The 27,776-nt window shown below is 40.6% G+C and overlaps 1 protein-coding gene across 4 annotated transcripts in view; it reads left to right on the forward strand.

The window, feature by feature from the left end:
• Nucleotides 1-18,712: 18,712 nt before the first annotated feature.
• LOC133122021 (rho GTPase-activating protein 27-like) overlaps nt 18,713-27,776 on the forward strand; it is a 55,567-nt gene continuing 46,503 nt past the window's right edge. For all 4 annotated transcript variants that reach the window (XM_061231675.1, XM_061231678.1, XM_061231676.1 and 1 more), the window contains exon 1: nt 18,713-18,929. The gene's annotated coding sequence lies outside the window, so the exon portion shown is untranslated. The remainder of the gene's footprint in view (nt 18,930-27,776) is intronic.

Here is a 27,776-nt window from a genome sequence, read left to right on the forward strand (position 1 = left end):
GCACTGCAGGGTTAAGGGCCTTGCTCAAGGGCCCAACGACTGTGCGGATCTTATTGTGGCTACACTGGGATTAAAACCACCGACCTTGTGTGCCCCAGTCGTTTACTTTAACCACTACGCTACAGGCTGCCCCCTGTACCACATGGATGGTTACAGTTTCTACCACAATGGTTTTCTTCAGAACTGAAAATCTAATTGCGGCATTATGTCACAAAAGTGTGCCTTTTTACCAATTCCAACCATCCAAAAAAGCACACAAATTTGATATCACAAATTTAAATTTCTCATCCATTGATTTGAGGTGGCACGGATGGTGCAGTGGGTAGCACTGCTGCCTCACAGCAAGGAGGTCCTGGGTTCGAATCCCCGTCGGCTGGGGCCTCTCTGTGCGGAGTTTGCATGTTCTCCCCGTGTCTGCGTGGGTTTCCTCCGGGTACTCCGGTTTCCTCCCACAGTCCAAAGACATGCAGGTTAGGCTGATTGGAGAGTCTAAATTGCCCGTAGGTGTGAGTGTGTGAGTGTGTGAGTGTGTGAGTGTGTGAGTGAATGGTGTGTGTGCCCTGCGATGGACTGGCGACCTGTCCAGGGTGTATTCCTGCCTTTCGCCCAATGTATGCTGGGATAGGCTCCACCCCCCCTGCGACCCTGTTGAGGATAAGCGGGTTCAGATAATGGATGGATGGATGGATCCATTGATTTGCCTACAGAAATGGCAGACCGCTCCATCTCATATTCTATTAATGAAATACTTGCATATAATTGTCAATTTTAGGCAAAAAGGAAATCAGAATATGTATGCAAGAGAACAGGTAGGGTATTTCTGAAACAACCACAATAATTATTTGGAGCATTGAATTAATACCAGAGCCAGGCCATGTTCAGTGGACCTTGGGGTGTGATTCCCTTGGCATTCCAGTGTAAAAGCTGACCACCCCAGCCTGGGGTGCACACAGTGCTCTCTCACCTGCACACAGCTCTCACCTGCACACAGAGCTCTCTCACCTGCACACAGAGCTCTCACCTGCACACAGTGCACAGTGCTCTCTCACCTGCACACAGCTCTCACCTGCACACAGTGCACAGTGCTCTCTCACCTGCACACAGCTCTCACCTGCACACAGTGCACAGTGCTCTCTCACCTGCACACAGCTCTCACCTGCACACAGAGCTCTCTCACCTGCACACAGTGCACAGTGCTCTCTCACCTGCACACAGCTCTCACCTGCGCACAGAGCTCTCTCACCTGCACACAGCTCTCACCTGCACATAGAGCTCTCTCACCTGCACACAGCTCTCACCTGCACACAGTGCACAGTACTCTCTCACCTGCACACAGTGCACAGTGCTCTCTCACCTGCACACAGCTCTCACCTGCACACAGTGCACAGTGCTCTCTCACCTGCACACAGAGCTCTCTCACCTGCACACAGAGCTCTCTCACCTGCACACAGCTCTCACCTGCACACAGAGCTCTCACCTGCACAGAGCTCTCTCACCTGAACACAGTGCACAGTGCTCTCTCACCTGCACACAGTGCACAGTGCTCTCTCACCTGCACACAGCTCTCACCTGCACACAGTGCACAGTGCTCTCTCACCTGCACACAGCTCTCACCTGCACACAGAGCTCTCACCTGCACAGAGCTCTCTCACCTGAACACAGTGCACAGTGCTCTCTCACCTGCACACAGTGCACAGTGCTCTCTCACCTGCACACAGAGCTCTCTCACCTGCACACAGTGCTCTCTCACCTGCACACAGTGCTCTCTCACCTGCACACAGAGCTCTCTCACCTGCACACAGAGCTCTCTCACCTGCACACAACTCTCACCTGCACACAGTGCTCTCTCACCTGCACACAGTGCTCTCTCACCTGCACACAGTGCACAGTGCTCTCTCACCTGCACACAACTCTCACCTGCACACAGTGCTCTCTCACCTGCACACAGAGCTCTCTCACCTGCACATAGTAGCACAGTGCTCTCTCACCTGCACACAGTGCACAGTGCTCTCTCACCTGCACACAGCTCTCACCTGCACACAGAGCTCTCTCACCTGCACACAGTGCGCAGTGCTCTCTCACCTGCACACAACTCTCACCTGCACACAGAGCTCTCTCACCTGCACACAACTCTCACCTGCACGCAGTGCTCTCTCACCTGCACACAGTGCACAGTACTCTCTCACCTGCACACAGTGCACAGTGCTCTCTCACCCTTCCCCGGAGCAGAATCACATGATGTGTCATGCATAACCACATGTCATATCAGAGGGCAGACAATGAGGAACATACTATACTCATAACTGAGTCTATTCCTGTTTCTGGTGACATTGTTTTCTTACATTCAGTCTCACTCTTTCAACATCTTTTTCCAATGTCCTAATCATCATGAGACAAGCCTCTTTTTCTCTTAAAGTGAAAAGTGGGATATGTACAACTTCTTTTTTCTATAGTTTTTTCTCGTATTATTTCCTCAATGTGATCTTTGCCTTTATAACAGCAGTGATGTAATGTGATTGCAAATGTGTCTTATTTTGGTAACAAGTGTATACCTGCTAGAAGGTGTAAGTGGTAGACCTGCTATGAACTTAAGTTCTAGAAGAAATGTTCAAATGAGAAATTGTTGATTTTTTCTAAAAGGGCAGCAGGACAGTCTCTTGTATTTCTTGCTTTATTCAGACAGGTAGCTAACAGAGAAGGTAACCAACAGACAAGGAAGAACGGGATCACAACTAAGAAAGTGCCATGGCGAGGATCGAACACCCACCCACGTGGGTGGAATCGCATACAGATTGAGAGCTGCCGTAGGGACTGAACCATACCGTCCTGCCCAAACACTTTTTAACCCAGTCCACTTTGTCCTCTTGTGGTTGAGCCCTCAACTTCTCAAATTATTGTTGAGTTTATATTCATATCACACAAAAAACTGTGATATAATAAAACTGCTAAACGGCGATGCCAGATTGCTAAAAAAGACTCTCTGCTAGCGAGAGCAGCAGTTTAGATGCTTATCAGTTTCTTATTTGCGAAGCAGGGCAATAAAACTTCAGCCTTCCCTAGCCACACTCACGGTTTACATCCCTCACATTGGCCGACTCAGACAATAAACAATCTAACAATCCTTGATACCATTTCGCTACATTAAAGAATCAATTCCAATATAAGAACAATAATATACAATTCAGCAGCATGGATGGTAGCACTGCTGCCTCACAGCAAGGAGGTCCTGGGTTTGAATCCCAATCGGCCGGGGCCTCTCTGTGTGAAGTTTGGTGTGTGTGCCCTGCGATGGACTGCTCACCTGTCCAGGCTGTATTCCTGCCTTTTGCCCAATATATGCTGGGATAGGCTTCAGCCCCCCTGTGACCCTGTTCAGGATAAACGGGTTAAGATAACGGATGGATGAATATACTATTCAGAAGTTGAATAAAGACCGTGTTTTCTTTTTTTCTTAGCTCACTTTTATTCAAAGTCCAGCCGACATACAGTCCCCTCAAAAAGTATTGGAACAGCATGGCCAATTCCTTGCAATACACTGAAGACATTTGGGGTTGAGATAAAAGGATGAACAACCATGATGAAATGGAAAAAGTTCAATTTTAAGTAACCATTATTGCATTGACACTAAAAAGTATTAATGTAATAAAATAACATAACATACATAGTGCTGTGAAACATTCAGTGACAGGTGTTAATGACAGGTTGAGTGACAGGCTATGCAGACTGCAGCAGCACTCATTACTCTTGGGCCCAGTGGAAGTGCAAAGGTATAAATGTATGGAGTTACAGTTTGTGTCTTTATTATGCAATCAGAAATATTTCATTGAAATATGAAACCTTTCACCTGTTGAAATTTTTTGTTACGTGTTGAAGTTTGTTGTTACATGTTGAGGATTAGGGCGGCATGGATGGTGCAGTGGGTAGCACTGCCGCCTCACAGCAAGGAGGTCCTGGGTTCGAATCCCCGTCGGCCGGGGCCTCTCTGTGCGGAGTTTGCATGTTCTCCCCGTGTCTGCGTGGGTTTCCTCCGGGTACTCCGGTTTCCTCCCACAGTCCAAAGACATGCAGGTTAGGCTGATTGGAGAGTCTAAATTGCCCGTAGGTATGAGTGTGTGAGTGAATGGTGTGTGTGCCCTGCGATGGACTGGCGACCTGTCCAGGGTGTATTCCTGCCTTTCGCCCAATGTATGCTGGGATAGGCTCCAGCCCCCCTGCGACCCTGTTCAGGATAAGCGGGTTCAGATAATGGATGGATGGATGGATGTTGAGGATTATTTAGACCAAAATTTAAACAGAAAATTTAAAAGTTTTCTTTTTCTTTTTCATTTTCATTTCTATTTTATTTTTCATTTCCTTCTTCATTTCCATTTTCTTTTTCATTTTCATTTTCATTTTCATTTTCATTTTCATTTTTCATTTTCATTTTCAAGCTGGATGTAAATGGTCCTCCTATCAATCAAAGCAAGCAGGGTTGGTCTCACACAGGCATTTTTAAACACTGCACTGCATTAGAGTTTTTAAAGGTCTGGGAATCAAGATTCAAATTGTGTTTATATTCTCCAAAAGTGATTACCTTATTAATGTTTATTTTAAGTTTTCAACCTAATTGTAACCATTAACATGTAATAAATACAATTAGATTATAATGATCTGTTCAGCAGATAAGGAAAGGGTGGGTGTGTATCCTGTTTCCATTAATATTCATGTACCTAATACATCAATTTAAACAATTCCTCATTGCTCAGCTAGATCAGGTTGCCCTGCCCCCCTCCCCTTCCTTGGGGCCCTGGGTACTCAGTTAAACTAGCCTCCTCTCTGATGCCCCTGGTCACAGGCAAAGTTAAAGATTATGTGGATTCTCATTTGCCTAGTGACTGGTAGAAGTTCCCTTGTGGTTCATCATTGATAGCTAACTAGCTATTATGAGCTAAATTGAGCAACTAGGAATGGTGTAATGTGCAATATGTACAGTACTGGGCAAAAGTTTTAGGCAGGTGTGAAAAAATGCTGCAAAGTAAGAATGCATTAAATAATAGAAATGGTAATAGTTTATTTTTATCAATTAACAAAATGCAAAGTGAGTGAACAAAATAAAAATATTTGGTGTGACCACCCTTTGCCTTCAAACCAGCATCAATTCTTCTATGTACACTTGCACAAAGTCAGGAATTTTGTAGGCTTTTAGTCAGGTGTGTGATTAACCAATTATACCAAACAGGAGCTAATGATCATCAATTTATTATGTAGGTTGAAACACCATCAGCTGTGGAGGAGAGTTAAAACTGGGTGAGGAACAGCCAAACTGCTTCCAATGTGAGGTTGCTGAAGACAGTTTAATGTCAGAAGACATACACCATGGCAAGACTGAGCACAGCAACAAGACACAAGGTAGTTATACTTCATCAGCAAGGTCTCTCCCAGGCAGAAATTTCAAGGCAGACAGGGGTTTCCAGATGTGCTGTCCAAGCTCTGTTGAAGAACCACAACAAGAATGGGCAACGTTGAGGACCGTAGATGCAGTGGTCGGCCAAGGAAACTTAGTGCAGCAGATGAAAGACACATCATGCTTATTTACGCAATCTCAAGATGTCCAGCAGTGCCATCAGCTCAGAATTTGTAGAAACCAGTGGGACCCAGGTACACCCATCTACTGTGTGGAGAAGTCTGGTCACAAGTGGTCTTCGTGGAACAATTGTGGCCAAAAAGCCATACCTCCGACGTGGAAACAAGGCCAAGCGACTGAACTATGCACAACACAGGAACTGGGGTGCAGACAATTGGCAGCTGGACTGATGATTGAAACATTTGGCTATAGCAGAAGGCAATTTGTTCACCGAAGGGCTGGAGAGCGGTACAAGAATGAGTGTCTGCAGGCAACAGTGAAGCATGGTGGAGGTTCCTTGCAAGTTTGGGGCTGCATTTCTGCAAATGGAGTTGGGTATTTGGTCAGTAACACCTCGTCCAGAGCACTTGCACACACCTCATCCAGAGCACTTGCACACAAACATTAGTTTGCCGTTCTCATGATACACATGCAGAATGCAACCAGTAGTGCCTGTTCTTGCTCACCCCTTAGCCTCTCCCATCTATCCCCGAGTCATAGTCCTCTACACATTACATGTATTTCACAAACAAGTAGATTGGGCATTAGCTTACGGTAAATGTCATTCCTCTTTAGTCAACAATGCCAAGGTCAACAGAAATCTCTTCTCCTCCATAGATAGGCTTGTTCGTTGCAACTTTTAGCAATAAATTCTGCTCTTCTTGATCGTAAAAATGGTTGGACATGGTTTTTTACTCTAATTATTTGCATTAAGCCTACATTATGTGACTGAATAAAAGAAAGAAATCCTATCAAATTTTAGATTGCCTGACCAAACACCAGATTATGCACATTGTCCGCCACATTAAATCTCCAAAATAAACAAAACTGTCCATAAATGTCCTCTTTATCGTTTTTATTGCCATAAAATGATATAGCCTACAGAAGAGTTCACAGGAACATACTGTCTGCTTTCAATGACGTGTACAGAAGTAAAGTTGCAGACCTGGATCTTATGTGAATGGCAATGACCCAGAACTTTCCTGTGACCATCGTGTGGCATGAATGGATTAAACACAGATCGAACCCATGTTCAATATCTCATGTAGGTACATATCCTGGGTTTTGTGTGAGAAAGCAGTTTAAGAAATTCTCTGAAAAGTGTACAACTGTTCTGGAAAACATATTTTGAGGATATAGATTTTTGCCAGCTCCCCCAAACACTCTGCCTAGCCTCCATTCCCTGTTATTAAAGAAAAATAAATCCCCTTAACTGAGAACGATACAACTGTAGATAAAGTATTGGCCCAGCAGGCTTTTCTTTCATTCATTCTTTCTCCAGATCAGACAGGCTTTGTTATGTTCCTGTGTTCTGTGTGTTAGTGTATCATTGTTTAGTATTATTTATTCTTGTAATTTATTATTTTTCATATTTCATGTCTGGTTCTGTTTATTAGTCTTTGCACTCGTCCTCCCCTGTTATGTCTGCGTCTGAATGTTTTCCAGTCGAGTCACTCCCCTGTCTGCGTGCCCCACTATTCGGGTGGTTACGGTAGTTTCGGTTTTTCAACATTTTTTCTAAAACTCGCGATTCTTACTTCCTGCTTTTTCTTGATAGTTAAGTGTTGTAAAGCACGATTCTTACTAACTACTACTAATCTAGGTTTTGTACAGTACTAATCCGATTAATACACTTACTGTCTGTCCCACTAACTAACAATCACTTTTATAGGGTAGTTTAGAAATATTCACGTTACTAACTCACTAACGCATCTCTTAGCATTTCTGCGCTGTTCTATAACTCCGCCTTCCTATGCTATCCCTTATTACTCGTTTGTTTCAGCAAAGTGTTCGTACCTGTCTTTTAACTATCATTACGTCTTCAATCTATGCATTGTCTACTCTCTAGTCCAGAGCCGTTTGTTTTACATGTGTGTCTTTGTGAATCCAGTCCGCGTTTTTGTTTCCCCCTCGTTATTGTCCCATTACCCTTTCATGTGTCTCACCTGATGTTTATTTGTTAGACCGCCCTCACTCCCATGCCCTGCCTAGTTTGTCTCATTCCCCTGTGTATTTATACCTGTCCTTTTCAGTTGCACGCTGCTAGTTCGTCTTGTCCTGTTTCTGTTCCCGAGCCCTTGATTCCTTCCCCAAGTTCTAGCCTCCTTGTTTCCTTGCCCTTGCCCTTGCCCTTGCCCTTGCCCTTGCCCTTGCCCTTGCCCTTGCCCTTGCCCTTGCCCTTGCCCTTGCCCTTGCCCTTGCCCTTGCCCTTGCCCTTGCCCTTGCCTATCTGCTTATCTGGTTTTCCTGTTTTGACCCCTGCTTGCTTCCCTGGACTATTCTTTGTGTTTTGTGGAATTCTGTACCTCTGCCTGTTTGGACTGACCCCCTGGATTTTGACCTTGGCTTGTTTTGTGACTACGCTCTGTCTGCCCCATCACCTGTGAGTAAACTTGCCATTTTCCACACTCCTGTGTCTGCTTCTGGTTCCTCTGTCCTCCCCGCCGTAACAGGCTTTATTAGAAATAGGTGTTCATTCTCTAATATCTGATGGCTCTTTAATATTTTGTGTACCACCACTCGCTCTCAAATCCCTGAGGTCATGCTATCATTGGATGCTGAACAACCATTCGACCAGAGTTGAGTGAGGCTATCTAATATCACATCTGTGCCCTTTTGCCATCTGTGTTTTCTCTGTTCATTTTTGAAGTCCGTTTTGGCTTATTTTTACCCTCTGCTCTCACCTTTAGTCTGTTTTATGTTTCATTCTCCCTCATTCTTTTGTTTCACCTGTACTCCATATTGTGTCTCAACCTCCCACTCCTTATATGTACTTCCTTCCTGTCCCCTGTCATTCATTCCAACCTGTCCTTTTCAGTTTCAGGTGGCTAGTTGGTCTCTTCCTGTTAACAACACTGTAGAGCAGGGATGGGCAACTTCAGTCCTGGAGGGCTGGTGTATATGCAGGATTAGCCATATGTATCATGATTGATTCACTAGTAAATTAGACCACAATAAAATGCTACAAGACCAGAACATTTATCAGCTGCTGTTCATATCACAGAATGTGGCTATAAATGACAGATCACGTAAATGATTGGGCTAATTAAATAATTAAGAGCAGAAGTTGGTCTGAAATTCAGAAGCAGATACGGCCCACCTTGCCCACCCCTGCTGCAGAGCCCATCACACTTTCAGAAACCCTGCAAGTTGTGTGGTCTCCGCCTGATTCTGTCCATACCACCTCCCCCACTGAGGCCATTGTCTCTGTGGCAAGGCATACCCTGTGAGGAGAGACACTACCCCACACACATCAGATACCCACCAGACCAACAGACCAGCAATTACCTCAGTAGAGTGTTTTTCTTTGTTTATTATAGCTCATACAGATACCAGATTAAAGAGAAAGAAAATAATCCAGAAAACTGTGATAGCAGTTTTTTATTTAGATTTTTTAAAATACAGAATATACAGAGAACGACCAAGCTTCATGATGTGACGTTTTCTAGGTGTTATGTACATATGTTCTGCGCTGATGGTGAGGATTTTTAGAAACACATACATTACATTATATTATTGCCATTTGGCAGATGCTCTTATCCAGAGTGACGTACAGTCGATTAGACTAATCGATGCAGGGTTAAGAGCCTTGCTCAAGGCCCAACGGCTGTGCGGATCTTATTGTGCCTACACCGGGATTAGAACCACGACCTTCGCGTCTTACCTTAACCACTACGCTACAGGCCACCCCTTGCATGAAAGATTGCTACAAATGGTGTCCAAAAGAATTTCATCATTACTAATTGATTGAATTGCAAAGGACTTGTAAGAGGCTTGTAAGGAGAAATGTGTGAAGGGCTTAGATTAAACCCCTTGTTCCATTTATCCTATCCAGCATGGCATATATTGCATTTGTAGGAAGCTCTGTGACCCCAAGAGTTTTCAATGCCAGACTCAAACATAGGTACAAGTACAATGAAGTACCAGGTATGTTGTATTATGATTTAAAATTCTGGAACCTATGGCCCTTTCACTCAGAAATATCAGCAATGGTATTAATTCCCTGTGTTCTCCATTGAGGGAATGAGAAAGGCGGGGAAGTCTATAAACACTGTATAGTTATGAAAGATGAAGTGGCTAAATCTATTCCAGTCAAAAACAGAAACTCTTTTCAGTGAGAGAAACTTCCACTTTCACTGTGTTTGAGCTTCTGTAACTTTGTTTCAGTAATATTGAGTCATTCTGACTCTTGGAAAAAAACCCCAAAGGGTTACCTTTCAGAAGAGACCAGGATTATGCCTCTCGTCAAAGGGTTATAAAAGACGACCCCTAGTGGTCTTAAGCAGTATTGGTTACACAGTTAACCATTTACAAAATGGGATGGAAACCATTTACTAAAACTAAACTTGTCATATCCCTACTAGCAACAAGATTCAACCGTCACTGTTCATCGCAAAACATGCAATTTCCCCCTCCCTTTGTCATTGCAGTATTTATAGTTCTGCTTCATGACCTCAGGCTGTTTCTTCCTGTTTAAACAAATTAACACTGGACAGTGTGCAGCTACATTTTGAAGGGACCATGAAGGGTGCTTGTGTATTTTTAAAAATGGTTGAATGGATAGCTAATGAAGGGTGCTTGTGTATTTTTAAAAATGGTTGAATGGATAACTAATGAATGTAACAATAAAATGATTCCTCAGAGCTAGTTTACAATTAGTCCTTCGGCTAAGTTTGCTAATGAGATAATGTAGTTCACTAACATTATCACTTATTGCTGGTGATTTTATAGTTAAACAAACTCAATATTACAGACCTCTAATGTAAAACATAGAAACCTCAATTTACCTCCCAACTGACTGAACTGTGCAGAACTGAACTTGTGCAATGCTGTAACTGTCTGTATTCACTGTGAGCTACTGCTCATGATGGGCGGAGTGACTGCAGAGTAAGAAACGAAGGAGGAGGCGGGGGAGGGGGGACTGAACTGGGCAGGCCCAGGCAATCTCCTGCATCAGAAAACTGAGTTTATTCATGTTTTGTGTACTTGTTTCTTATTTATTTTTTTGGTCACACTCTTTTTTTTATTGCCCAAGTTTGGCCAGACGTGCCTGCGCTCAATCAATGGGCATGATGCCACCGAGCATCCATATAGTCATGTGATTAATAATGGCTGTATGGGCTGGGTGGTATTGATGAGATCGATCTGTTTATTGGTTCACCCTGCTCAGTTCAGTGAAAAGACATTTCACCACAACAACCACTCATGATGACAATAGATTTACCAATGACTTAATCTGAACTCTGTGTTTGGGTAATATGTAGCCTAATGCTGACTGTTTGAAAACAAACCCCAAATGGTTACCTTTCAGAAGAGACTAGGATTATGCCTGTAGTAAAAAGGCTTCAAAAATAGTAACCATTTTATTTTTGGAACGTCATTTTCGAGCTTGTGTCAAGAAAAGTGGCGATACTTAAGGGGTTAAAGATGACAGTCTACACTTGAACCTCCTATTCATCATTTCAAGTCTTATGTGCTGGAATACAGAGCCAAAAGAACAGAAACTGTACCACTGTTCAAATACTTATAGACTGCTCTGTATATGTTTATTGCATCTGATGACTGTGTGAACGATGACTCATTACCAGACTCTGGTGTGTTGATACACCGTTAAAAAGAGGAAATATAGCGGTTTGTGTGCTTTAACCCAAAAATAATCAGAACTCTTCTCTACCCTCAGCTTGTGAAATACACATTCCTGCTGTAGTTCTGATTAACTTAATGGTGTGTAAACATCACATATATACTCTCACTTTATTGCACCTACATATTCATGTGATTATCTAATCAGCCAATTGTGTGGCAGCAGTGCAATGCATACAATCATGTATGTTCATGTTAATGTTCACATCAACCATTAGAATGGGGAAAAAAAAGTTATTTTGACCGTGGAATGATTGTTGGTGGCAGACAGAGTGGTTTGAGTATCTCGGATACTGCTGATCTCCTGGGATTTTCACACACACTAGTCTCCATAGTTTACAAAGAATCATGTAAAAAAATAAATAAAAAAATTCAGTGAGCAGCAGTTCTGCAGACAGAAACGACTTGTTAATGAGAGACGTCAGAGGAGAATGGCCAGACTGGTAAGGAAGCTGACAGGAAGGTGACAGTAACGGAAATAACCACACATTACAACAGTGGTATGCAGAAGAGCATCTCTGGGCATCATAATTCTAAGTGGATAGGCTACAGCAGTAGAAGTCTAATAGTCTAATAAATACCTAATAAGGTGCTCACTGAGTGAATATTTACAATGTTTGTATGTTGTTCATTTAATTTGCACAATTCCTATGACTGTAAATATACAACTGACTATATTTATTTAATTTTTCTAATATTATATTATGAATATTATTTCATTTTATATATATTTTGAAACGAATCTAAAATCGAAACAATATTTTCAGTGTTTTTTTATTTTCACCAGAAACTAAGTTGTGGACGAACTACAGAGGCTACACTAAAAGATGCAAACTAGTTAGCCATAAAAACAGGATGATGAGGTTACAGTTTGCTAAGAGGTACCTAGGAGCCTGGAGAGTTCTGGAAAAAAAAGAGACAGATGAGGCCAAAGCCAAAAGGAGCCCCCTCATCTATGAAACATACTGTAATGGGGGGGGGAGTGTTATGTTCATCACCAGAGAAGATACTCAGCACCTGGTTAATGCCTTTGTGCCACAATGCCTGTAGCGTAGTGGTGTTGGGCCCTTGAGCAAGGCCCTTAACCCTACATTGTCCCCTGCTTAGTCTAATCAACTGTAAGTAGCTTTGTATACAAGCATCAGCTAAATAACATGTCACTTATATAACATTAATATGTCCTAAACTTTATGGCACCCTGAAATGGGGGACATGTATAAAAAGTACAGTCATTAATAGATGGTAAAACCAAAATACAATTTAACCCCTTCACGCAACCCTCAATATCCGGCAACCCTCATCCTGTTCTACATTGAGGCTTTAAAACCCGAGAGATGAGTATCACAGAGACTCAAAAGGTACAATAGAGGAATAAGCAACAGACGCCTTCAAACCACAACACAATTAAAACCAATTGCCACAGCTTTGAATTATTGTACAGTTATACATGATTTGGTACAGAGTGTCGGGCCATCAACGATATATTTTGAAACCAGAATTTAAGGATTAGGGTGAGTCAGCATGTCAGTGAGCCTTTTTCAATGATAGCAAGGGATTTACAATGGTCTTGTAACAATGTTTCAACACAAAAATCTTACCTATTGTACCTTTAAGTGAAGCAAGCTTCTATTTACAATACCAACTCAATGTAGTTATGAATATAATGCTACAAATACAAGACTAATTGTTCTCCTTTATTCTGCAATGAAATACAAAGAATCAGAAACAGGGAGGAGGTAAACTTATACATTATATATAATTATAATATATCCTTGAGTGTGCAAAATATTAGGGTGATAGAGGGATCTACTAAAGATTTATGAAGCAAAATGGGAGCAAATGTATAAATTGTGTACTGCGGTAAATCATAAAATAAACATATTTTATGAAAAACATTTGTTTTGACCTACCTAAAATCTCCCCAAAGAAGAAAAGCATTTATATTTGTTTGGGGATTATTTTATGACATATACACGTGTTTTTCACCAGAGCACAGTTAGCAAGCACAGTTACTCATCACATTAAGTATTTGAGGTTAACAAAGAAGACAATGTGCTGTTACCACCTCCTATGGCGTGGACAAGAAAAATAGAATTAAGAGTGAAAGGAGAAAAATAAACTCTAAAATGGTGAAAAATAAGACACTGGGCTGCATTCACAGTGACTGTCTCCTCTGAAGGTCATGCCACTCTGTGTAGCAGATGCAGTCTGCCACACTGCAGAGAGGGACACCACAAGAACTACACCGTTGCTACCTCCTCATATTCCCCCTGCTAATGAACAAACATAATAATGAACAAACATTATTAAAAAAGCATAACACACCTTGGTACACACACCAAAATATGCAATCATGCATTCCAGTACTTCAATAAAACACCACTTTTGTTCCGTACTTCAATTAATCTAATATTTTATTGTGTGCCCTGGGATCACATTCCTCTGTCTTTGTTTCACAATTGTTGCCATATACATTCACTGAGCACTTCATTAAGAACACCTGTGCACCTACTTATTCATGTGATTATTGAATCAGCCAATCGTATGGCAGCAGTGCAATGCATAAAATTATGCAGATACAGGTCAGGAGTTTCAGTTAATGTTCACATCAACCATCAAAATGTGATCTCAATGATGTCATTGTGGCATGATTTTTGGTGCCAGACAGGGAGGTTTGAGTATTCCTGTAAACCAAAAAATAAAATAAAAAATACAGTGAGCAGCATCTCTTAATTGCGACTTCCAGCACGATAATGCACCATGTCACAAAGCAAAAGTTGTCTCAAACTGGTTTCATAAACATGACAATGAAATGCGTTCAATGTTTTTCAGTGACCTTCCCGGTCACCAGATCTGAATCCAATAGAACAGCTTTGGGATGTGGTAGAATGGGATTCTACCACAATGAGATTCGCAGCAAGAATGTGCAGCTCACAAATCTGCAGAAATTGTGTGATGCAATCATGTTAACATGGAACAGAATCTCAAAGGAATGTTTTCAACATCTTGTGGAATCCATGCCACAAAGAATTGAGGCTGTTTTGAGGGAGTCCGACCCAGTTCCTTTTTTGTAATAAAGTTCTCAGTGAGTGTATAATCAGTCTGTAATGTAACTACATATGCTCTGTTTAGTTAGAAAAGGCTATCAGTTATTGATCAAAATGTGGCAAAGGCAACGCAGAAAAAAGCTATAATTCAAATAGTGCAAACAGTAATGTTAATACTTAACAGTTGTGTACAACTTCTAAAAAGCTCTATAGAAGCTGAATATGATATATCCTTTTCAATTGAGCATGTTTTTCCGAATTGGATTGTCCAAGACCATAAATGACCATCGAATCTTAAAAAGGAAATCTTAACATGTAAAACCAATGGCAAGATGTTACATGTATTCCATATTTAGTTGCAGATATTGATGGTAGAATGATGTGGTGTAATTACACAATAATTAATCTAATTATTAGAAGCGTTTTTCACCACTGCAATTCAAAATTATTAATGCTTTCTTGGCTTTATCCTGTTGCTATGATGGAATACACATTTTTGGCTGTTAAATATAGGCTTGTGTCCCCATGTTCATGCCTCCACATGTACTTTCTTCTCTAGTGGGTCACTTTAGTCGCACATGAGACTGGGCTATGGGGGGGGCTGTTTGACCGGCGAACTAGGGGACAGCAGTGGCACTTAGGAAACCCATATTTTTAACCCTTTCCCTGAGTTGCTTAGTAATGATTTGGAACAAAATTAATTTGTTTCCTTTCATCGTGTGGTTGCAGGAACACTCAATGTCTGAGTCAAGCAGTCACATGACACCTGCATTGTGGCTGCTAGGGGGCTTGTGCAAAAGGGTTAATGAAAGCTGGGAATCTCTACTTGTGTACTAACCACATGTGAATTGTTTGATTAGACTGTAAATCTAAAATTGTGAATGCAGGGCAAAATCAAGGAAAAAATATGTCTTTGTCCCAAATGTTATGGAGTTCACTGCATTAGCACTGTGCTAACACTTGCAATGAAATACGGTACCATGTGTGAGAAAGGCTGACGTGCCAAAAAAGCAGGATAAAGTCTTTATGTTCAATGTCTAAAGAGGAAGATTTGGTTTGGTTTGTCAGTCTCTTCAGTTTATTCAGAATACCACAAAGAACATGGAGTCTTATTGCTATCCTCCAAGAATTATGGGTGGAATATCTGGGCTGGACTGATACTGGACTGGTTGCCTCTGCTGTAACATTGGGCCTCATGAAAAAACATTTTTGTATTCTTATCATACATTTCTCTCACTATTTTTCCCACAAAAGGCTTGTATGAGTGAACCATGTTGTATTCAACAAATGCTCCTAACTTCAGAAAACTGACCTAAATGACCACAGAAATATAAACAGCATAATTGAAGCCCCAAATGCCATATAAGGCTAGGCGTTTCCAGAAGATTCATTCATAAAAATGTAATTGAACCCCTATGTGGGTTGCATAGATGGCTCAATCAGATCAAAAAGAAGAAGGGATGTAGTCTACCATGGATCACTGTCGGCGCCTGATTGGGTACACTGCATTCATTGGTTTTGGTAAAATATGACAATATGGCATACAGTTGATAAATCTATTCTCCTATTCCTCCCAAACAGACTGCTAAAATATGTTTCTGAAAACATTTGAGCTGAGAAATAAGCAGTCGTGAATTTTGATTCATATTTTATCTACAACACCTCATTATAAATGTAATTGTATAAGTGAGAGACATTTATTTGAGTTTTGTGTGCACTGCGCAAGAATAAGAAACAGAAATATTCCTACACGTGACCGCCTCGCGTACCTCTAGTAATCGTGCATCTGAGGTGAGGAACAACAGGTAGACAACACGAGTCCCTAACTCAAGGGCAGCCCATCCTGGATCAGAAACCAGAACCCCGGCGAACATCTACCTAGCTTGGTGATGTGGCAGGTAATGACGAAAGATGTAAATGGCAATGGTAAATGGCAGGCATTTATATAGCACCTTTATCTAAAGCGTTGTACAATTGATGCTTCTCCATTCACCCATTCATACACACACTCACACACCGACGGCGATTGGCTGCCATACAAGGCCCCGACCAGCTCATCAGGAGCATTTGGGGGTTAGGTGTCTTGCTCAGGGACACTTCGACACAGCCCGGGCAGGGGATCAAACCGGCAACCCTCCGACTGCCAGGCGACTGCTCTTACTGCCTGAGCCACGTCACCCGCAGATGTACACCCAGGTGAACTCCGCCTGTGGCCCTACTAGCAGTGAGAGAGCTATCGAAATGAGGTGAAAAGGGAATAGGTACAACCTCCTATCCAAGTCCAAGCTGTGGGGGGTTCCTGCATTGACTACAGACCCGTAGGCATTCTCTGACACATCACTGAAGATGTTGATATATCAGCTGATATGGCTGAGTCTGCGCAGGCTGGTGTGTAGGAATTAGGCCATGGTGATGCTCTGTTGTAGGGGTCAGCGAGTACATACAGCATTATCCATATCTGTCTCTGTATCCATTCAACCAACTAAATTATCCACTCAGAGGTGGGTGTGACTTAACCCAGACGTGGGCGTGATGTAACCCGGAAGTGGTGTCGGTTAAACAGTCCCTCTGTACTACATTGCGATTTTCAGTAAAGTACATTGTAAAGCCAAGACTTTCACCTGAAGCACAACTACTACAATCTAGCAGGTGTGTCCAATCTTATCCAAAAAGGGCTGGTGTGACAAAGAGGCTATCACAACCTCTAGCTGGTGGAGGACTGAAGTACAACAATGTGAGAAAACAAGGGAAGGTCCTAGTTATAAATCAAAACTGGTGCAATCTGGATTCAAGGCACATCACAACACTACATCACTACATTACTGCACAAAAGTTCCTCAGTCAGGTTCACTTTGCAGGAATCTCCATGAGATTGCTAAAAATCCTATGTGTCCAAATACCTCCTTGAATTCTAAATTAGGAGTTGAGGAGGATTTTATTCCTGCTTTAAAATCCAGCTATGCCATCTTGACCAGCTTGAAAATTAAGGTGGTCATAAGATGGTCTAGCTGGGTATGACCTCGTCAACCAGCATGGCCAAGCTCGACATAAAGCTGGTCTAGCTAGGTATCAGTTGGTCATCCAGCTAGTTTATTACCGCCTGGTATTTTGTCTGACCTAGTAGCTGGTCAACCAGCTATCAGCTGTTTCAAAACATAGCTTGGGCTTATCAAACAATATCAAGCTGGGAGCTGAATTGGTCGACCAGGTAAACCATGTTTAGCTAGGGGCTGATCTGAACAGTCCAACCAGCTACCAGCTGTTTCAAAACCTAGCATTAGCAGTTTTCTTTCCAGCACTAATATACTGGTCATCATACTCTTGGCCATCCAATTTCCATTTTCTCAGGGTGCTCTCTAAGGGACCTCTTTCATGTGTTTTTTGAGCTGCACAGTCTATTGGCACCCAGAAAAAAAGATTTTATTGCTTAACAATCAAATCATCACAATGTCATTCTTTTCTTGTCTGTGAAATGCTTGACCACCTGGTCTGGGAGCAAGAAAATTCCCAAACACGCTGCCTATACAACCAAAGCATTTATCAATGGGAGAAAAGTGGAAAGTTTTGGACTGGTCAAGTCAGTCACCTAAATTTAATTCAATCAAGTATATAATTCACTTGCTAAAGGGGAGAATGAATAAACATCACATAGTTTGTTAAAAACCCATGAGGCAATCACATAAGATGTGATTCACACTGGCTTGGAGTCTTGGAGACCTGCCTCACATGCAGTATCAATTTACAAGGATTAAGGGGAAACCCTTTCGCAAGATGAAAATCAAAGGCTAAAGGTCATAAGGTTATGAATGTCAGAAACACAATGGGTGACACAGTCAGAATGATTATTAACAGAGGTTGTCACCCCTGGAAACTGTTAATATTTTGGCACAAGATGTACACATCAGCAATGGAAGAAACAGATGACAAGTGTAAATAATCTCAATGCTTGTTTCTTTGTGTCACAGTGGAAAAACTGGCATCATTTTCCATAAATGTAGCACCCTTGAGTTTTTCCATTATTTGTCAGAAACAATACTGTTCACTAGATTGTCCAGTTGTCTTTTATTATCACATTGCCACATGTCCCAGTTACAATAACCAAGCTTAGAAGTTTGGTTTGTGTGAAAACCTTAGCTGAACCTCGAAAGCTTAGAAGAATATGTACGGATTAAGTTTTTTTGGGGGGTGAGATTAATTTTCTACAGAAGAAAAACTTAAGCAGACTGTGGTCATAAACAGATCATTATAACAAAACAGTTCACCACACACACACAGAATAAAATGAAAAATGCATTGTTTAAAATTGAACTGTGCTGGTCGTGTGAGACTCTGTGCTTCTCTTCCTGTACCTCACTTCTCTGTAGCCACTCTCTAAACACAGAAACAGGAAATGATCACACACTGAGGCAGGCAAGTTGAAACTCATGAACATTGAAGGCACACACCCACACTGGCTCAGGGATCCTCAAACCAGAGCCAGTGCTCTTTGCTCCAGGTGAGAAAAATGAAATAGAACGAAACAATGAGAATAGAAATGAAAAGAGGCCAGCAATGGGAAAAAAGAGATGGAATGAACTCTCACTGAGACCAACTGGGAGCAAAAGCTGGGATGATCCAACAGCCCTCTCTCTATCAAGGTACAGTGTCGTGATTGCTCTTCATGCCAGACATGTTTAACAGTCATGCTCAACAGATACACAGACTTTTTTGTTTGTTGTGTCCTGAAACTACAGCTAAAATGGTCTTTAATAAAGTGAATAGTGCTCCAGAATTTTCTGTTTATTACAGTTCTGTTTATTACTGTTACAACTTAGCTCTATTTGGTATTATGAGTGTAGAAATTCAGTATTTTATCAAAGTAGTTATCTCCTGTACTTTGATGTATTCTATTTTTTAAGATGGGGGGGGACTTCTCTTTAAACAATTTTTTGCTTATTGTAGAGTTGCTGTTCTTACAGTGTATTATATATACATATAAAGAATATGTGAGAAGTTGAAGTGTACAAGTTTCTTCACTCTTATCACCCCAGGTTCAGAGTTGCACTGTCCACACCAAATAGACATGGTGGAGACACCAACCAGTATATACAGTAGAGATAAAAAGGAAATTTAAAGGAGATTTTTTTCCAGCTCATGTCAGTTTAGTTATTATTGATAACTGGGGCACCACCCATTGGAATACCTCAATAATAAATCACTGGTCACAAAGTATGGTAGTACAGTTATAGGTAGTTTGGAGGCAATTGCATGCCATTATGCAAATACCTTTAGCAGACATTGAGCCCCATGCAAGAACCACTTGTACGAACAGATTTGTTCTCAACCGGCTTATATCTCTTAAAACAAGTGATTTAAGAGAACTTGGCGCATTCAGCTATTTTCTCTCATTTAGAATTTTTCCTTATGTAGAAACAACAAGTGGTCATGAGTTATGTAAACAAGATTGTCACAGTGCATGTCAGCACAGCTACCTGGCACACCACACTTGGATCAAACTTTTAAACTAGGCGTTGCAGATCAAATATCATTCAAGATTCAGCACTGCATTGCTTATTTCTCACATCAAATGTTTTCAGAAACATATTTCCGTAGATTTTATATGAGAAAAAAGACAAAGTTTATCAAAGATCTGCCATATTATAATGTTTTGCCAAAAATGAAGGAACCGCAGTTTACCCAATCAGGCATCAATCGTCCATTGTTCTTATTAATCCCATTGTCCATCCATCTGATGGAACCCACATACAGTAACCATATATACTGTATTATAATGGACATATTAATTTAGGACAGTTGCCTGATGTGGCACACTCGTATGAGCCCTTCATTTGAAAATACGGAAATGTTCTTGCATGAGGCCCATGGTAGTAATTTCTCTGTATTTCTGTGAGGGTGTGGGTTTGGAGGACCAAGTATGACTGTGAGGGGAGCTTTTGTGAAACGTATAAGAGTGCAGTCCAAGGACAAGTGAGACTGTGAAGGGAATCCTTAAGTTACTCACAGAACGTGAGGTAACCACTAGTATTAAAGTGCAATAAAAATAAGGAAAAGGTTCCCCGGCAAACTACCAACATAAAGCTACCCTAAAACAATGGGGACTTCCGACACACGACCAAGATCAACCAAATAACCCTTGTGCTCCCAGGCACATACGAGGCGAGTAACAACAGGTAGATAACACAACTGCCTATTCAAGGGCAGCCTGTCCTGGAGCGGAAACCAGACCTCCAGCTAACATCTACCTAGCTTGGTGACGTGGCAGGTCATGATAAAATATGTACACCCAGTAAACTCCGCCTGTAGCCCTACTAGCAGTAAGAGAGCTTCCAAAACGAGGTGAGAAGGGAATAGGTACAACCCCCTATCCAAGTCCAAAGCTACGGGCCGCTCCTACACCGCTAACCATATGGCATACAGCACTACATTCCGTGTAACGCTGTGTGGCTTACAATCCTACACACAGCACTGAGTAAGTAGGATGTTCTAACTTACTCAGCTGAGTGGCTGCAGCACTACGCTCAGCAGTCTGTATAGTAGTATGTTCAGAGGCACACACAGTCCCAAACATAGCGCAGGGAACTGTAAGGTGTTCAGACTACCTGATAGCTCCACCCACAGTGCAGTGTTTATTGTGGCACACTGCACCGTGTTCACTGTGATTTAAGATGTGCCGTACTACTACCGTTGTGGAAAAGGTTAACCCACTCTACTAATCATGATAGAACGGCTAATCCTATTTGTGGCTTTGTGAATAACCTAAAAGTGACTGCAAACTTAAACTGAATAAAGCTTTTGCCTCTCGTTCTTATTATGACAGAGCAACTCAACAAGGTGATCATCTAAAGTACACACATAGCTGCAGTATTCAGCACAGTGACAGTCAGGAGAAATAACTGCAGCCCAGGGAGAAAACTCTGGTCCAAATTAAAGGGCATTTGAATAAAACAGTTCTCTGACGGAGTTGTACTTTCTATGGGTAAATGAAAAGATAAGTCGTGAAAACAAAAGTAAATGCGCGAGGCAGACTCCGCCTCCAGCGAACCCTGAAGGGAAACGGCTGGCAAACGTGGCAAAGAATGCCACTCCATAAACTGGGTCACCTAGCCACAGGAAGGACCTGGATTAATTTTACTTTGAAACATTCCTGTATTTCCACTACCGTATACCTTGCATATTGCGTAACTAAAGAGTGCCACAAACTACATTCACAAGCCATCTCGCCTTCAGCTCTGCTAACTAAACGAGCTGAAAACCCAGACGAGAGGAAATTTCAGAGAGAGATATCAAACAGCGAGACCCTAAACTAGAAACCCCTAAACGGGTTCCCCAAAATCTGCATCAGCCCTAACTAAGGAAGTCCCTGGAATCCTTTTAATTTTAAAAACATTCCAGTCTCCCGACTCTTTCTTTACCAACTACCCAGGGCAGATGTCAGACAACGCGTGATTGCAATTCTGAGCATTGCCGTTTGCTTGGAATTGCTATCATGCGACGCATGCTATGTGATGATTATGCACACATCAGGTCCTATGTTTAGTGCTTAGTTAGGCAGTGGTTTTGGCACTTTCCATCCCCCATAGCTAGAGCTGGATTTGTGACAACAGCTGGCAGCTGGTAATCAGCTACAGCTAGCTGGAACAGCTGGAGTCAAGGTGGACAAATATAAAATGTATTGTCAAGAACAAAAACCAGCCCATTTCAGATAAGATTGGACACATCCAGTTTAAGATATTTATATTCCTTTCAACCATAGGCTGATTCTTATCTGATACAACAGACAATTCAAGTCAATGACTAATCAATGGCTCCAAAAGCTTAAATAAAAATGATTAAAAGATCAAAAAGAAAAGATGATCATCTCACTGTCAATTATTATGTTCATAGAAGAAAGCTATTTCAGACTACAGAGCTGGATCTGACCGCCATTCTATGTAAAAAGCTTCTTTTGGCTATAATTACAGTAATTTTTCGCCAATCTGTTTGTATAAGGAGGATGCGATTACATAAAGGGTAGTAGGAAAATCAGCCCATCCTACTATATTTCCTGTCTATTTTTAAAATGGAAATTGGAAACTGGAAATTCCCCTTATGGTTTTAGATACAGCCAATCAACATGAGTTCTTCATTTACGCTAGGCAAAGACTTCAAATAATATTTAGTTACATAAAAATGATAAATCATTATCTTCAAAATGCCTGAACAATGCTTCCTTAATTTTCACACTTTAATTTTCAGTAAAATGAACACACATCCTCCAAGATGTTATGAAGTGCCATATTGGAGACATCCAACACTCAGTACTCTATTAGTGTCTGGATTTAGTCCACTTATACAAACTTTGCATTCAATGCATTTTGTGGTGAGGCAGGAGAAGTAAGCCCTGTTTTGCTACATTCAGCTGTTTAAGCCTTAGAGAGCCATATATGGAGATGCAGAGTGATTGAATGACGTATGGATAATAGAGGCTTCTTGTTCCGTGCAGTATTTCTGTGTCAGTCTCCTATGTTGACTGGGTTGGGGCTTTTGGGGCATGTGGTTGCAAACGGCAGCAACTTCCTGTCTCTGCCATTGCATACTGACAGACCCTGAGAGCAATACAAAAAACTGAAACAGAGCCAAGTAAACAAAAAATGAACAAGTGGTAAATTGGTGGCTTGCAGTTTACTGAAATTCTGAATATATCAGTCATGCAGGTGCATAACTACAGCAAACACATTCAGCTTATCAGGATAGGTAGATTAACCAGCTCAACAGAAGGCTTGTTCTCACAGGGTTATCCAGTGTTTCCCATTTGTGTTGTGATACAATATTCTGGAATGTATTATACATGTTTGCACAGGCTAATGTAACACTGACACATAATCTAACAACTATGCAAGATAATAAATGTGCTTAAAGACTCATAATGTAATGACCAGTCGATATTGCAATAGAACTGCTGACCAGACAATGTAAAAAAAATGTGTGCGTACAGTAACAACTTATTACATTATAGTGAGCGTGGTATATGTTTGTGTTGGTTAGCACCTCCATTCAAAACATCACCCATTTCAAAACAATCTTGATGCCATTTCACAGGACTGCTACAATGACAACAGGCTCGCCAACTACTGATTTTGGTATTGCTCCGCTGCGCCATTTCTGTGTTATGTGTTATACCTTTAAAAATGTGCATTAACCATTACGTTTCTTTGCCGCAAAAATAACCCCATTTAAATCGAATGCTTCCCAACACTCATTAAGTGCATTTTCTAATTTCATGACTGTACATTTAATTACATTTGAACTTCATTATTCTACATTTCGACAAAGAATAGACTTAACATGGCAAGACAATGCTAAGGGCAGGCTAATCTGAAATTTTAAATGGACTGTTATGTTCAGCCATGTTTATATGTATTGTTTGTATATGTTCTATGTATCAGGTGCAGGTAAAGTTAATAGCCACATGACACACCCACAGTAGGAGCAGCCAATCTCAGTCACTGTCCAAAGTGGCAAGCAAGCACTGTGAAAATGTGTCAGATACAGTAAAGATACAGTAAAGTAAGGGCAGCCAAAAAAATACTTTATTAGGCCAGTCATAAACACCACCAGCTCTATCTACACTAAAAAATGGCAGTGACATTGTAAAAGCTAGTTATCCAAATAGCCAGCCTATAGTTAGGCTTTTAAAAGTAGACTAGTTTGGATCTGCCTTGATGGCTAGGTGACTGGCTGATATGGGATATTTATATATTGTATATTAAATCCCAGGAGACCAGCAGTTTTTGAAATACTCAAATCACCCTGTCTGGCACCAGAATTACTCTGCCTGTCCGTTTCACCACTGCATACTTCTACAAAAGTACTTATGAACTTCTCTGACCAGCACAAATAATTCTGTTGCACAGTAAAGGCGTGATCCCCATTGGTGAGCAAATAATACAGTATAACAGCTGAATCTAGAACCGGCTAGTGGTATGGTATTGAAGTAATGTCTGTAAAGCATTTTAGCTAATGACATTATGGTTCCAATTGTATATATTTTGTTAGGCTCTCATAAAACATTTTTTTGCCTGCATGACAAAAGATTAGCATTTTCAATACGCACACTGAGACTGTTACGCTTTTGGAAAAAAGGTTCTTGAGATTTCATTTTATGGCCAAAAAGATTGACATTTTACAACAAATTTGCGATGTCTACGTCTAAGTAGACCTCTGGGAGACTTCCAAGGAATCGCTCGTCTCTCTAGCATCTTGAGTATTCTCAAGTTAATATTTCTTCTGAAGACCAGAAGGAAGATCAGTTTGCTCATAAATTAGGAGGAAGCCTGTTTTTGAATAATAATTAGCAAGTAAAATTGTAGAATTGAGGAATGACTTGAGGTTGGGTATTTGACAAAAACGTCAATCAATGGACCTCAATTAATATATTAGTATGCAAGATTGAAAATCAAAGATGGAAAATCTTTTCAGTGAGAAAAAAAACTCTTCTGTAACTTAGATTTAATAGAAATTAGAGTAATTCTGACTCTTGGAAAACAAACCCCTGTAGTTGATTATGCCTGTAGTGTTCAAGGGTTCATGAATAGTAAACATTGTATTTTGGGTATGTCATTTTCAGGCTTGTGTTAAGAAAAGAGGTTAACAGAGTAATTGATTCAATGTAGAGTGTAAGAATAGAATAAAATCAGTCTTTTAAACTCAACCTTGAATGGCTTCATACACTGGTGACTGAGAGTGCCAATGTGGTATTTTGTTTTAAAATTATTAATAAGCACTGCACTGTTGGTTTTGTCATGATCTGTATTTTCAGTCTCTCTTTCCTGTCTATGTCCCCAGTGTTTCACTTTTTATTTCCCTCTGTGACCACCGTAGTTCTGTTTTCTGTTCATTCATTTCATTCATTCGTTTCACCTGTCTCTCACTTCCTGATTATCGTGCACACCTGATTCTCGTTTCCTTCATTGTCTGTTCTATTTAAATCTGTCTGTTCTTTGCCAGATTGTAATGGGCTCCTGCCATTCTCTCCAGCGGATTCCCTGTCTGAGCTGCCTGTGCTTCGACCCATTTTGTGTACCTCTACCAATGCCTTTTGGATTCTCCTTCTGTTCCTGTTTGACCCACTGTTCTTTGACTTTGTTTGGATTCCTGGTTTGTGTTTTTGGATTTCGTTTTTGTTTATCTGCCTTTTTGGACTGCCTTCTTGTTATCAACGTTTTGGATTTCATGGTAGTCCTGTTAGCCCTGTTGCTGAACCCTTTTCTGGATCATTGATTATGAACTGCTTTGCCTTCTTTATTCCTGTTTGCCAGCAACCAACCTTTGCCTGTTTAACCTGCCTGATTTTTAACAGACCTTTATTGGAGTGAGTTCTGTATACTATACATATATATAAAAACTATAATTGTGTCAGTACATTTCCTATCATGTTTCTTCTATGTTTTTATTAACTAATCTCATTATTTCAGAAAACCATATGTGTCAGAATTATTGGCACCCATATTTGTAAATAAAGGGAAATGGGTATAAAAAATACATAAATGGTTAAACATACCACGTAGCACTGGAAAGGCAACAATAAAAGTACCTTTTATTGAGAGACACAGCAGATATTTTTTCCCCCATATGGTATTGTTATTTGATTCAATAGTTGAACAGGACAGGTAAGGGGATCATACTGCTTTATCATTCTTAAAAAGCTGTGTGGATTAAAATAATATAAATATATGAATTGCAGATTTTGTCATTCAGTTTTCCTTTCAATCCTTTTTAGTGAATGTTGTATTTGAGTAGTTAAGTGTATCACAAAAATAATGTTCATATTGTGGAGGATAAAACATAGCCGAAACAAAATAAAAAAATCCATACTACCGGTCAGAAAATGTACCTGTAGCATAGAGTCTTTCTTAGTAACTGATGATCAACAGATTAAAGGCATAACATATTATAATACTATTTGCTCACCAGTTTTGCGTCATATTAGGGAGGAACCAATCTGTATTTGGTTTGCCAGAACCCAGCCAAGCAGTTAAAGCCTATTGATCCCAAATGTGCCACCTGCAGCATGGCAAGATCCATTAAAAGGGGGTAAAATGGCCAGACATTAGACATTAGTGACATTAGCTGAATAGTGACTGCTATATAGCGAGTGCTATATAAATGTCCATTGATGTCCATTTACCATTTATTACATCAACCCTTATCAACCCTCTATATTCAATATTTGAGTACCAAATGTCTGCATATTCTTAATGCAGTTAAAGACCTGACGTCCGTATTGAGTTATTGAATTCATAGGGTTCATCCACATTGTTAGCACTTTAGGACAGTGTTAGTACAGTAATATGAAGAGCAACCAATTTTTATAGTTTCTAGAGTAATTATATTGCTTAAACACTAAGGCCAACTTGAGATTTGGGGTAAGATGCCCATTGTCCTGAGAATCTACTTGATTTTATAATGTTAAACTGTACTTTGAAGCAATTACTCCTTAAGTTTTTACTTGCTTCATAATGTTGTAATATAGTGTAATATAGTATGTTATTACACTATTAATCCAAAAAGATTTTACTAGATTCATAATGTAATAATTCATATAAAGTTATTACGATATGTGCAAAAAGTTATTATGTTATCCGCTCAACAGTTTTATTACATTATTGACTGGTTATTATATGATCAGTTTGTATTAAAAAATGTGTTACATTATGCACAGTCGTTACATTACGTGGCGTTAAATTATGTGTCGTTATTACATTATCAGTCATTACAGGGCTCTCAAAGTTGCTATTGTAAATTACAAGACAAAGACAATAACTGACTGACTATTCAAGGCACATTATACAAAATTTGAAAAACCAACACAAGGAGAAAAATATGGATTGTGCTCTTATTTGCTTTTAAAGGTTCTGTGAGAGAGCATGTGTTTATTTTCATGGCCAAAATATAGAACTGAACAAGCATCTACATTCTTAAAAAACTCTTAAGAAACTTTCAGTAGGCAAAAAATCAGAGGGGTGAAATATTAATCCTCATCACCAAAATTAAACAAACTCTGTTTTGTGTGTTACTTTTCACAATGGGATTCTCACAGGGGGTACTACTATTACTATTGAGTAATTTAATAGTGTTCTCAAAAAATATTAGTAAAAAAATTAACAGAACTGTGATAACTATGCACCACCTGATATGTGCAAGTATAATTCTTAAAAACAGGACAGTGTGCGTCTGACAGCTCAAAAAACCACCTGCCCTCAGGTACACAGAAAGATTCCACAGTCTGCCTTCTGTTGGTTGGGTTCTGACATCAGACCTACCCAACAGGAGACACCACCACCTCAGCCACACCACACTCCACTCTAACTGCTTAGCTCCTGGCTTTGTGGCATTCCTGAGGTTTTATTGCCAGTGTGGGATTGCACACAGACACAGCGAGTGTTTTGGAAAGTCAGATAAACACCTTCACACTGCTGCTTAGTAATGGGTGCTGCTGACAATAT

The sequence above is a fragment of the Conger conger genome, chromosome 2 (genome assembly GCF_963514075.1).
Source record: "Conger conger chromosome 2, fConCon1.1, whole genome shotgun sequence".
NCBI lineage: Eukaryota > Metazoa > Chordata > Actinopteri > Anguilliformes > Congridae > Conger > Conger conger.